The sequence below is a fragment of the Choloepus didactylus genome, chromosome 5 (assembly GCF_015220235.1).
Source record: "Choloepus didactylus isolate mChoDid1 chromosome 5, mChoDid1.pri, whole genome shotgun sequence".
In the NCBI taxonomy this organism is placed as follows: domain Eukaryota; kingdom Metazoa; phylum Chordata; class Mammalia; order Pilosa; family Megalonychidae; genus Choloepus; species Choloepus didactylus.
The window spans coordinates 132225892-132235327 of NC_051311.1; the positions used below are offsets into that span (position 1 = coordinate 132225892).

The following is a 9436-nucleotide window of genomic DNA, read 5'->3' on the forward strand; positions in this document are numbered from 1 at the left end:
ATAGATAAATCAACCAGACAGAGGCAAATAAGGAAATTGAAAACCTAAACAATGTGATAAATGAATTTGAGTTAACAGGCATATATAGAACATTGCAACCCAAATCACCAGGATACACATTCTTCTCTAGTGCTCATGGAACTTTCTCCAGAATAGTTCATATACTGGACCATAAAACAAGACTCAAACTTAAAAAGATTGAAATTATTCAAAGCACATTCTCCGATCACAATGGAACATAGTTAAAAGTCAATAACCATCAAAGATTTAGAACATTCACAAATACCTGGAGAATAAACAACACAATACTAAACATTAGTGGATTAAAGAAGAAATAGCAAGAGAAATTGCTAAATATAGAGAGATGAATGAAAATGAGAAAACAACATACCAAAACTTATGGGATGCAGCAAAGGCAGTATTGAAGGGGAAGTTTATAGCTCTAAATGCATACATTACAAAGGAAGAAAGAGCTAAAATCAAAGAACTAATGGAGCAACTGAAGAAGCTAGAAAATGAACAGCAAACTAGTCCTAAACTAAGTAGAAGAAAAGAAATAACAAGGATTAAAGCAGAAATAAATGACAGAACAAAAAAAAATAGAATAACTAACACCAAAAATTGGTTCTTTGATAAGATCAACAAGATTGACAAGCTCCTAGCTAGACTGACAAATTCAAAAAGAGAGAAGACCCAAATAAACAAAATAATAAATGAGAGAGGCAACATTACTGCAGATCCCAGAGAAATTTAAAAAAATCATGAGGATACTATGAACAACTGTATGTCAACAAACTAAACAATGTAGATGAAATAGACAATTTTCTGAGAACACATGAACAACCTAGATTGACCAGAGAAGAAATAGAAGACCTCAACAAACCAATCACAAGCAAAGAGATCCAATCAGTCATCAAAAAGCTTCCCACAAATAAATGCCCAGGGCCAGATGGCTTCCCAGGGGAATTCTACCAAACTTTCCAAAACGAACTGACACCAATCTTACTTAAACTCTTTCAAAACATTGAAGAAAATGGAACACTACCTAATTCATTTTATGAAACTAACATCACTCTAATTCCAAAACCAGGTAAAGATGCTACAAGAAAGGAAAACTACAGGCCAATCTCCCTAATGAATATAGATGCAAAAATTCTCAACAAAATACTTGCGAATCAAATCCAAAGACACATTAAAAAAATCATGTACTATGACCAAGTGGGGTTCATTCCAGGCATGCAAGGATGGTTCAACATAAGAAAATCAATCAGTGTAATACAACACATTAACAAATCAAAAGGGAGAAATCAAATGTTCATCTCAATAGATGCTTGAAAAGTATTTGACAAAATCCAGCATCCTTTTTTGATAAAAACACTTCAAAAGGTAAGAATTGAAGGAAACTTCCTCAATATGGTAAAGGGTGTATATAAAAAACCCATAGCCAGCATAGTACTCAATGGTGAGAGACTGAAAGCCTTCCCTCTGAGATCAGGAATGAGACAAGGATACCCGCTGTCACCACTGTTATTCAACATTGTGCTAGAAATGCTAGCCAGAGCAATCCAGCAAGACAAAGAAATAAAAGGCATCCAAATTAGAAAGGAAGAAGTAAAACTGTCATTATTTGCAGATGATCTAGAAAACTACATAACTTTACTAAAGGAAATAGAAGGGGACCTAAAAAGATGGAAAAATATTCCTTGTTTATGGATAGGGAGGCTAAATGTCATTAAGACGTCAGTTTGTCAATTCTACCCAAACTCTCTACAGATTCAATGCAATTCCTATCAAAATTCCAACAACCTACTCTGCAGACATTAAAAAGCTAGTTATCAAATTTATTTGGAAGGGGAAGATACCTCGAATTGCTAAAAACATTCTTAAAAAGAAAAACAAAGTGGAAGGACTTACAATCCCTTACTTTGAAGCTTATTATAAAGCCACAGTAGTCAAAACAGCATGGTACTGGCACAAAGATAGACATATTGATCAATGGAATTGAATTGAGAATTTGGAGATAGACCCCCACATCTACGTACAGTTGACTGATCTTTGATAAGTTCCCCAAAACCACTGAAATGGGACATAACAGTTTATTGAACAAATGGGGCTGGGAGAGTTGGATATCCATATCCAAAAGAATGAAAGAGGACCCCTACCTCACACCCTACACAAAAATTAACTCAAAATGGATTAAAGATCTCAATATAAGAGACAGTACCATAAAACTCCTAGAAGATAATGTAGGGAAACATCTTCAAAACCTTGTATTAGGAGGTCTCTTCTTAGACCTTTCACCCAAAGCAGAAGCAACAAAAGAAAAAATAGATAAATGGGAACTTCTCAAACTTAAAAGCTTCTGTACCTCAAAGGAATTTGTAAAAAAGGTGAAGAAGCAGCCAATTCCATGGGAAAAAATATTTGGAAACCATGTATCTGACAAAAGACTGATTATCTTGCATATATAAAGAAATCCTACAACTCAACGACAGTAGTACAAACAGCCCAATTATAAAATGGGGAAAGGATATGAAAAGACAGTTCTCTGAAGAGGAAATACAAATGGCTAAAAAACACATGAAAAAATGTTCAGCTTCACTAGCTATTAGGGAGATGCAAATTAAGACCACAATGAGACATCATCTCACACCAATTAGATTGGCTCCCATTAAAACAGGAAACTACAAATGATGGAGAGGATGTGGAGAAATCGAAACTCTTATTCATTGTTTTTGGAACTGTGTAATGGTACAGCCACTCTGGAAGACAGTCTGGCAGTTCCTTAGAAAACTAGATAAAGAGTTAACCTTTCGACCCAGCGATTGCACTTCTCGGTATATACCCGGAAGATCTGAAAGCAGTGACTTGAACAGATATCTGCACGCCAATGTTCATAGCAGCAATATTCACAATTGCCAAGAGATTGAAACAACCCAAATGTCTTTCAACAGATGGGTGGATAAACAAAATGTGGTATATACACACAATGGAATACTACACAGCAGTAAGAAGGAACGATGTCGTGAAATGTATGACAACATGGATGAACCTTCAAGACATAATGCTGAACAAAATAAGCCAGGCACAAGAAGAGAAATATTGTATGTTACCACTAATGTGAACACTGTGAAAAATGTAAAATAAAGTGATAGACAGCCAATAGTGACGGAGCACGATAATCCAATAAGAACAGATAAGTTATGGAGAGTAAACTTAATGTTTTGGGAATGCTCAGGAATGACTATGGTTTGTTAATTTCTGGGGGTATGGTAGGAACAAGTTCGCAGAAAATGTAGTTATTTTAGGTTATTTGTTTTTCTTATTCCTTTGTTGGATTACAGTCTGTTTATTTTCTTGGGGTAGGGTAGGAACATGTTGGAAGCAATGTAGTTATTTAAGGTTATTTGTTTTTTCTTATTCCTTTGTTTTGGTTTTGTTTGAAATGTTTGTTTTTTATTTTTGGGGGGAAATTTAAAAAAACAATGAATGAGTGTGAAAAAAAGTAAACCAACAATGGGGGAGGAGGGGAATGGAAAGTTTTGGGGAAAAAAAAAAAATATATATATATATATATATATATATATATATAAATATTGAGGGGGTAAGGGTTATGGGATTTTTTGGGTGTTCTTTCTTACTTTTATTTTTATTTTCTTTATTTTGGAGTAATGAAAATGTTCTAAAGTTGATTGTGGTGATGAATGCACAACTATATGATGATACTGTGAGCCACTGATTATATACTTTGAATGGATTATATGGCATGTGAGTATATCTCAATAAAATTGCATTAAAAAAAAGAAGAAGAAAAAGGAACCAAACATGAGTTTTACAGTTGTCCTCTCCCAGTGGAGTCACGTGGACAGGGCTTAATTCTCCCAGAATCTCGTGTGAAGTATTGCCAACCAGGAGAACTCCCCCAGGCCTAGGTGTCCAGGGTTTTTATTATGATCAGTCACATAAGCATGGAGCACACACATGAGTGACCTTAGCTACTCAGTCTCCAAACCCCACCCGGAAGTCAAACCGATAGAGTGTGATCAGGAACCCAGGTGAACAAAAACAGACATTCACCATAAATAACATTGTTAGCATAAACCATCTGGCAGGCCCAAAGCCCCAGGCATACAAAGACACGCTTATCAGGAAGGATATTCCAAAGGCTTGGAGGTTGTGCCTAGGAGCTTGTCAAGGACCAGTCATGAAGACCTCTGGAATGTGCAGGGTTTGGACAACGCAGAAGTGCTGAGTTAACCTTTTACTGCACAGGAAACCATCAAGGAAACAGTTGCCTATGTAGGAAGAAGCCCCCAAGGTGGTATCAGAATTGAGAAGGGGTATCCTTGTTGCTGTATGCCTCCTTCCACAGGGCAATATTGCCCTCTGTAGAACATACACTAGAATATGGCCAGTCAAGCAGGCAGGGCATCAGTGTTCCTGTCAACCTGAATGAAGAGCCCATCAGTGGAAAGAGGATCTATCAGAAGCTCCCAAGCCCAGGTGAGGTTAGGAAGAGTGTGGGTTTACTACCTAGGGGGTAGTGTGATATAAAGAAAGGAGTTGTAGGCTCAGAATGAGGTCACCTCTGGCTTCAGAATCCTCATCTGTAATATTTTTTCCTACTTCATATGTAGGAGGCAATGTTGCATAGCAGGTAATATTGCCTCCTACATATTGCCAGGGTCAGCTTCATGGGCATACAAACATACAACCTGTGCAGTCACACAGAGCCCCATGCTCAGAGACCCCTGTGCTTGGTTTATACTCTGCTATTTCAATTTCCAAAATCTTAGTAAGTTTTTAACAAGGGCTCACCCCTCCCCCCCTTTTTTTTTTGGCACAGAGCCCCACAAATCACATAGCTGGTCCTGGTGCCAGATCTGAAGAATTTAACACTTCAGCAGTTTTAGAGAGCAGAACATTAAAAAAGATTTTTAAATTCAGCACCCTGTGTATTAATTTACTGTGCTGGAAAAAGTTATTTCATTTGAGATTAGACCTATCTAATTTGCCATCATTTTTAGATATATGCATACCCTAGGCATTCTCTGATTTCATCAGAAAGCAAAACCACACTAATACAATTTCTTTCAACTAAGCTTTTAAAAAGCTATAAAGGGTAGACATATGCTGAGTTTCTAAAAGCTACAGCTTTTCAGAGAGGAGTCTTGCTCTTGAAGAAAAAGAAATTACACTTAAAAGTTCTATGGAGACCTTTTCAATGTAAAATAACTTGTGGGAGTTCTCTTCAAAGCATTTGAAAATTATAATAATCTAGCCACCCACCCACATCAATGCTGCTAATTAGAGCCTCCCTTTTTACTTTAAAGGAAGTATAACACAAAAATCAAAAGAAAAACAAGATTACATCAAGAAGATATGCCACCTCCACCTTTCATTGACAACTGTATCAATTTTTTAAAAAGTCACATTTGATGTCCTGTTCCAGCACCGGCAGAGTAGCTGGTATTAAACTTGACCCTCCTACCATAAAATGGATGAAATATATAAAACAACTAAAACAGCTATGATACTAGAAGAAAGGGAAGTAGTGAGGTGAGCTCTGCATTCACCCCTGCTTGGGATATTGAATCCAAACAGAAAGTGACAATCTCATAGGGCAGGGGAAACACACACTGGAATTCAGGGCTGCCAAAGTGACTGGGATGTGGAGGTCAGGTGATGGAGAGGAGGGAATTGCACAATAGAGAACCTTAGAGGAGTCCCTGAAATTTTTTTCAACTTTTAATTCTGGTAACACATATACAATTCAAAACTCCCCATTTAAAACACTTTCAAGTATACAACTCATTGGTATCAGTTACATTCATAATGTTGTGCTATCATCACCACCATCTAGTATCAAAATTTTTCATCACCCCAAACAGAAACTCTGTCTGCATTAAGCAATAACTCCCCATTCCATCCCCCAAACTGCCCCCACCAGCCCTAGCCCCTGCTAACTTGTACTTTACTTTCAGACTGTATTAATTTGCTTATTCTACATATTTCATATAAGTATGATCATACAATACTTCTCTTTTGAAAAAAAAATCAGACAATTTTTGTCTGATTTACTTCACTCAACATGAAGTCTTCAAGGTTCATCCATGTTGTCACATGTATCAGAACTTCATTACTTTTTACAACTGAATAATATTCTATTGTATGGATATACCATATTTTGTTTTTCCACTCATCTGTTGAGGAACATTTATGTTGCTTCCACCTTGTGGCTACTGGGAATGCTGCTGCTGTGAAAACTGGTGTACAAGTATCTTTGTAAGTTCCTGCTTTCATTTCTTGGAGTATATACCTGGAAGTGGATTGCCAGATCATAATTTAACTTTCTGAGATACTGCCAAACTGATTTCCACAGTAGCTGCACCATTTTACAATGCCACCAACAATGTACAAGAGTTCCATATTCTCCACATCCTCATCAACACTCACTGTTTTTTAAATAATAGCCATCCTAGTAAGTAGAAAAAAGTATCTCATTATGGCTTTGATTTGCATTTCCTTGATTACCAATAATGTTGGTCATCTTTTCATGTGCTTATTGACCATTTTTATAACTTCTTTGGGGAAATGTAGATTCAAGTAGTTTTTCCATTTTTTAATTGGGTTATTTGTCTTTTGGTTGTGGAGTTGTAGCTTTTCCTTATCTATTCTGGATTTTAAACTCTTATTAGATACATGATTAGCAATTATTTTCTCCCAGTAGGTTGCCTTTTCACTTTCTTGATAATGTCCTTTAATGCACAGAGGCATTTAATTTTAATTTTGATGAAGTCCTTTTTATCTAGTTTTACTTTTCTTGCTGTATTTTTGAGGTAAAATCTAATACAAGGGGGTCACGCCGGCGGAGGGCACGGTGGGCTGCGGCCGCCCCGCCGACGAGGAGCCCGGCGTCCCGGGCGAGGGAGAAGCGGCTGCATCAGTCCTGGCAGCAGCGAACGCCGCGGCCCGGGCATCCGCCTGGAGTCGCCGGCGAGCAGCCGCCGGCTCCATTCATTCCTGCAGCTCCGCCTCCTTTCTCGGGCTCCGGCGCCTCCGGGGGCGCGTCCGAGAGGATGGCATTCCCTATGGATATGCTGAATAATTGCAGTCATGAGGAATTGGAAAATTCTGCTGAAGATTACATGTCAGATCTAAGGTGTGGGGACCCTGAAAATCCAGAATACTTTTCTCTTTTCAATATTACGATTCCTATTAGCCTGTCAAATGTAGGCTTTGTACCACTTTATGGTGGTGACCAGACCCAGAAAATTCTTGCTCTTTTTGCACCCGGGGACTCGCTCACAGCTGTGGCACTTTACCTTGATGACCAATGGTGGGCTACTGATACTGTGAAAACATCTGTCCCCTCTAGAGAGGGGCTTAAGCAGGTGAGCACTCTCAGGGAGAGAGTGGTTCTGTATGTTCTGAATCGAATTATTTATAGAAAACAGGAAATGGAGAGAAATGAGATCCCATTCCTGTGTCATAGCAGTACTGATTATGCTAAGATCCTGTGGAAGAAAGAAGAGGCCATTGGGTTTTATTCAGTTAGGCCTACAGGAAGCATATGTGCCTCATTTCTTACCCAAAGCTACCAACTACCAGTTCTTGATACAATGTTTGTGAGAAAGAAGTATCGAGGCAAAGATTTTGGGCTTCATATGCTGGAGGACTTTGTTGATTCCTTTATGGAAGATGCCCTTGGCTTACGGTACCCGCTGTCCTCTCTCATGTACACAGCTTGCAAGCAATACTTTGAAAAGTATCCAGGAGATCATGAACTCCTTTGGGAAGCTGAAGGTGTTGGACACTGGTACCAGCGAATACTGGTCACCAGAGCATTACAGAGAGAGGCACTGAAAATTATAGCAGTTTCTCAAAACAAGGCTACAAGACCCTATGTCTGGAGAATATGGTCTTGCATTTGTTCCAGAATATGAAGCAGGAACTGGAGACAATCAATCTAGTGAGGTGCAGCTAACTATTGATTCTCTAAAAGACACCTTTGCAAGCACTTCTGAAGGTCATGATAAAACACCTGTTTCTACTAGTACTTGAAGCAGTCATCTAAAATGTCCAAAAATTGGAAAGAGGTTTCAGGATTCTGAATTCAGTAGTTTTCAAGGCGAAGGTGGAAAGACTCCCCAGACTTCACCTACAGGTTCAATAAACAAATTGGAGTCTACTGCATGCATATCAAAGAGCTCTGAAGAATTCCTGGAAGAAGAACCCAAATATGTGATTGAATCTGAAGATGAAAGTAGTGATAAAGAAGCACAGCCAGCACCAGAAACCCAGCCACACCTGGAGAAATGAGATGATGAAAAGGAATCTGCATCAGAGCCTATGAACAGTGATAATGGATGATACTCTTAAGACATCACTTATACCTGAAGAGGACTCCACTAGTGATGTTTCAGATGAAGAATTAAAATTGCAGTCTTTTAATTCCAGTGAAGACTTTACTAATCTTGTTCCACTGGTGGTAGACTCTTCAAAGCCCCCTGAGGTTGTTGTGCAAGATAAGACCACACATACAATTGATACAGAAACACTGACAGAAGAAAGCCCATCTGAGGAAAAGGGACACACTGAAGGGAAACTACCACTAGTTTCAAGAAAGAAAGCACATTTTGGGAGTTCACACAATGTTGCTACCATCTCAAATGAGGAAAGATCTAACAGTGGTTTTCCAAATTCTGTGGTAACTAAGTTTTCTGAAGAATCAATCTCTGAAAATTTATCACCCAACACTACTTCCTCATTGGAAGATCTGGGTGAGGAGGAGGTTTCTGAGCCCCAGGAAACATCTGCTGCTCTTCCTCAGAGTTCTTTGATAGAGGCTGAACTTGAAGACGTGCCATTTTCACAGAATGCAGTATAGAAGAGCCAGTCAGAGGAGCAGTCTGAAGCATCTTCTGAGCAACTGGATCAATTTACACCATCAGCAGAAAAAGCTGTAGATAGTAGTTCAGAAGAAATAGAAGTGGAAGTGCCTGTTGTAGACAGGCGGAATTTAAGAAGAAAGGCCAAAGGGCATAAAGGACCTGCTAAGAAGAAAGCCAGGCTAACCTGAGTGAAGAAGAAATTCTGATGATAAATCCTCTTCTTTGTAACATAATTATTGTTTTTAAAAGGTGGTAATTAATAAATAGCATGGGGCACAGGACAAAATTTCTGAAATTTTCAATTTGAACTTATTTATGATGGGTTTTTTTTTCCTCCCCTCTTAGGACCTAGGATTCACCATTCCTTTTAATTTTTCAGGCTATTTTGTATAAATACAGTTTTTTATTTTTACTAACTATGTTTCAATTTTGGGAAACCAGATCATACTATATTTTCTTCTTCAGCAGGGGGTGGGCATCTGACCATTCATGTTTAAAAATATATAAATTAAAAAACTCCTGTTGAAGAAGATCTAAGATGG

General features: G+C 38.3%; 1 pseudogene; it reads left to right on the forward strand.

Annotated features, from left to right (window-relative positions):
• Positions 1-7079: 7079 nt before the first annotated feature.
• Positions 7080-9082, forward strand: LOC119535121 (annotated as a pseudogene).
• The last annotated feature ends 354 nt before the right edge of the window (positions 9083-9436 follow it).